The sequence below is a fragment of the Benincasa hispida genome, chromosome 6, assembly GCF_009727055.1.
Source record: "Benincasa hispida cultivar B227 chromosome 6, ASM972705v1, whole genome shotgun sequence".
Lineage (NCBI taxonomy): Eukaryota > Viridiplantae > Streptophyta > Magnoliopsida > Cucurbitales > Cucurbitaceae > Benincasa > Benincasa hispida.
This window is the reverse complement of record NC_052354.1, coordinates 3094248-3099235: the sequence shown is the minus strand read 5'-3', so window position 1 is coordinate 3099235 and position 4988 is coordinate 3094248.

Below are 4988 nucleotides of genomic sequence, written 5' to 3'. Positions count from 1 at the left end.
ACTATGAGTTTTTTTTTTTCCTTTTTTTCGATCGACGACTTCTACAGCCCCACTTTGGTGGCACGCTCCAAAATGACCACATATGAAAACTACCTTCGATGAAGACAACCTCCATCAATCATCTCCAACTACCAACTTCGACATCTAACTTCGCGCAATTACAACCTTCAGCAGCCAAACTTTGACGATAACCTTTGGTGACCAACTTCGACCACCAACCCCATCGATCATCTTTAATAACTAACTTCAACGACCAACTTAACTGCTCATTTACTTAAAAAAAATAAAAAATACTTGGTCTGTGAAAGTGTTTATAAATACAAAATTGAAATTATTAGTTTATAGTATTTAATAATCGTCATATATAGTAATTTAACTTTAGTACAAATACTTTGAATATGTAGCCAAACCAAAACAAGCTTGTGTATAGAAACATTTTTGAGAAAATATAACCAAACATATTTATTATTTTTATTTTAAATAACTTTTATAAAAAATATTTAAATACAAATGACTTTTTGGAAAATACATTTCACTGCCTGTCTGAAAGCTCAATCACGAATGGATATTACCATGATTGCATCTTTTGATGTGCTCATTTTTTTTTTAATTTGGAACTTAAGGATTCTATCAACATTGCTAAGTCAGGGCCTAACACTTAGATATTACTTGTTAGGAATACAGACCTCTAGATATCTTCATGATTGTATGATATTATCCACTTTAGGCTTAAACTCTCTTGGTTTCATCCAAAAGAGCTCATACAATTAGTTTTCCTCCCTTATATACCACCTATGAAACACAGATATTTCATATGAGGCAAAGAATCAGTATCAGATACGTATCAGATATCGATACTTCCAGATACTTCTCAGATACGTATCTGACACGTGATTTGATGTATCCATTTCTACGTGTATTTTTTTTATAAAAAAGACAGACAACTCATCTAATCTTTCTCAATCTAAAACTAGGCAACCTATTTAAAAAGCTCACTACTCGGGTCTAAAACTAAAAGAAAAAAATAAATAAATAACGAAACCAAACCCTAGACTAGAATCATCTAATCTCTATCTTCACGTTTGAGTCCCCACAAAATCCTCCAAAATATAAACCATTTGGATATCTTCAACAATTCAATAAAGAAGTTTTCCGTTTATCTTCATACTTCTCTCCCTCTAATTTTTTTTTCTTCTTCTTTGCTATATGAGTCACTTTTCTATTGCATTTTATTAACTATTGTACTTCAACATCTTAGATTTTGTTTTTTTTTTTTTTTATTTATTTATTGTATTTCAGTGTTTGTATTCTATTTTGTGCTATTGTTGTTAACTTGTATGCTAAATTTATCTATATCCTAGATTTTTTTAAAGAAAAAGAAAATGTAATCCTTTTTTTAGAAATATATATATTAAAAAATATATAAAAAAATGACGCATTCTTACACGTATTCGTATCTTAGTTTTTTAGAAATTGACGAATTTCTATATCCGATCGTATCTATATCGTGTAGCCGTATTTGTGTCTGTGCTTCATAGTATACCACCCCCTTGTCTAATCAATGTGAGATTTTGATCGTATTCCCAACTCCAACATAATGCATAATAAACCCCAATCTACAGTTTGACATAATGTGCCATAAAAAGTCTTAAAACTCCTTGATGCTCTACATTTTTTTTTGTGCATGTTGAACTTTTACATCCCACTAATGTGCAAGATTGTAATTTTGTTATTTGTATGAAACATGAGTATTTTATCTACGTCAACTACAATGGTTAAATGTAAAAAATTATAAAATTTTATGTGAAATTTATAAGTTGATGTCTCCACTTATAGTTAAAAATTTGAAAAAAATATGTGTGCAATTGAAGGGTTACACTACAAGAAAAATGCTCTCTCCTAACAGCATCAAACGACCCTAGGATTAGTTATGTTGGCATCTCTACTGACGGTGTATGTATATCGTCGGGAGTTGGTATGGCGTACAAATACCATCGGAATATATGACAACTCCCAACGCTTGTAGAAATACCATTGGTGTGTCTCAGACTCTCCAGGATGTAGTGCTGCTGCCCGTCTCTCTATATTTGGGACAAGTGTGGATTGTTTTTGTATAGTGTTATGTCATATTGTTTGTTTGGTTTAGTTATATTTATGGTTTATTTGTTCATAATTTGATAAAGAATTGAGTTAAATTTTAGTTCTAATATAATATAGTTTATATACGAGTTTAAAATAATACTTGTATTCTCATTCAACTAACTTTATAATCAATGATAAGTTTACATTTTATCTTTATTAGATGATTTGAGATTGCTTTCCAGGTACTGGGAGCTGCTCTCTCGATTGATTTACACAGACGACAATGTTGACGTCATGGGGAGATGAATTGTCGAAGTGTTTTCGGACTTTTACCGACGATTATAGACATTGGGAGATAGTATTTTTCTTGCAGTGTAAATAAAAAATTAAGCAAAATAACCACCGAAAAATCATATTTTTTCATATTACAGAAACTGTACCATTACTTCCGACTTAATTGTTAAAAGTAAATTAGGATTTATTATAAATTATTATTATTATTTTTTGGATATTTTCCATTTACGTATTTTTCTTTAGTTGGTTTCTTGATGTCTATTGATTCACCTTATACAAGATTCATTATGTACTTAAATTCATTCATAATAATATGTCTATATATCTAATAATTTATTAAATCGTTTTTATTTAGTGGTTTCTTGATGTCTATGTCTAACTCAAAACTAAATAATTTTGCACCCCAAACATAAATTAAACACAACTTTTTTTAACTCCAACATATATATTAACTCTAGAATTTAGAATTCAACACAAGGTCATGTGGACCGTCTCTTTATGGTTAACTTTCAATGGGTGAAATACAATAGGGCAAATAATAATAATAAAAATAATTGCAAATCAACTAACTCAATGAGGAAATATTCAACAATTGATACCTAACTAGGTAGGCTTTATGAGGGCCTTCATACATTTTTGTTGAAAAAAGTTGGGTCAACAAGGTTATCAGTTATGTACATACAAGTGTCAATATTTTCATGATTGGCGTATCCGATATTCCAATCAGGTGGAAGCTTTGATATTGTTTGAAAAGTTACACCAACTTATAGCCCAATAAAATGTTCAATAAAAACCTTTCTATGAAAATGAATAACTTAGTTTATTTTGTGAAACCAATGAAATTGTTAATTCTTTATCTTTCCCATTGAAGCCTTTTTTTTAAAAATAATAGAAAAGAAATGAAAAATTATTTTAAATATGCTTTTTAATTTTAAAATTACATTTTTAAGAGTAATTATTTTAAATGACAAATTACCTTTGTAACGAGCTTAGTTAATTTAGGGACTAATGGCATGACTTAGCTAATTACATTACGTTCATGGATTGATTAAGATATTAAGCAAGAATGACCAATTCTATCCTAATGCATTTCCAATCTTTAGATTTTATTATCAATTAAGTGATTTTAGATAGCCTAGAAATCATGCCATCATTCAAACTAAAGCCTATTACTACTGAATTAAGCATGCTTTCAATGCAATAATGGACATAAAAAACACACATAGCAAAGATAAACATACAAGAAATTTGAGTCGTCAATTCATCAATCCTATAAGCATTAAGTGAGGGATACAACGCTTTGGTCAAGGGTGCTCAATACCTACAAAATATGATAATTAACATGTAAAATCTGTTAACGAGTCTAAACTAAGCTAGGAATTATAGCTCTTTTTGATAGCTATCAATAGTCCACCCTTCCGAGCTTGTAACTTTTGGTTCGAAAATGACTCACAACATTAGCCTCCACAACCTAATTGGGACTTGAAGGGCAAAGTCATCGAGTTTGTTCTTGATTGGTCCTTGCTAGAGAGTATTGTCTATCTGATAGCCTCAGCCCTACATGATGTGTACCTTGAAGTTTTGGGCTACCAGATTAAAATTTAAAGGATGGCTTTTTCTTTTCAAAGCTTATTTGGAATGACTGAAAAGCACCTGAAAGTGCTTTTCTTACTTTCAGATTTGGAGCTAAAATTGTTGGTTTGCGTAATTTGACGTGGTTATTAAGTTAATTTCAGGAAATGAAGTTACCAGAACAAGTTGAGCTTATTTGGATGAAAATTTGGTAAATGGCTAAAAACAAGGGCTTTAAAACCATCAAATACAAGGAGAAGTGAAAGGGCAAGTTCGACAAATTATTAAGGAAGAAAAAACAGGATAGCGTCGCGTAAAGCGTTGCAATGCTATCTCGCGACACTGATGACCTGAGAGATAAAGAAAACAATATTGGCTTTTTGGCCCTTAACCTCAAATTAATTGATTTTAATTAATTAATTAATTAATTAATTAATATTTTGATGATAACAAGCCTGCTTTGATTTATTGACAATTTAATTGTTTTGAAGTGTCTATTACATAAAACTCGGAACGACGATTTTAATGCAACTTGAATCGCCCAAATCGGAGCTCAAAAGAAAAGCTATAGACAAAACAAGCTTAACGGAAAAATCCTGAACTAATGATGTGACATAAGTTTTTTCATCATAGTGGACAAACTGAAAGATGCCACTTGGAGCAATGGATGAGTGCTGCATTGTGGATTTTTTATCTTTGGATTGTTGTAAAAAGAAAATGAATTTAAAAGGAAAATGAATTTAATATTATTTTATGTTTGTGTCTAGCGGCTAATTCTGGACACATGATGGCCATGTGCATTTTGTTGGATTTTAAAAGAAATAATTTTAAAAGATATATATTATTATATTAATTTTTGTTTGTGTCTAATGGCTAATGAGTTCAAAATCTTCACCATTGATTTTTCTTTTCCAAGATTCAATGACCCTAATTAAATGTGGTTTTCAACAAATTTTCTTTTTTTTTTTTACACATATTTTCTCTAAATTAATATAACAATTTTTATCATTTTCAATCGTCCATAACTCATTAAGCCACTA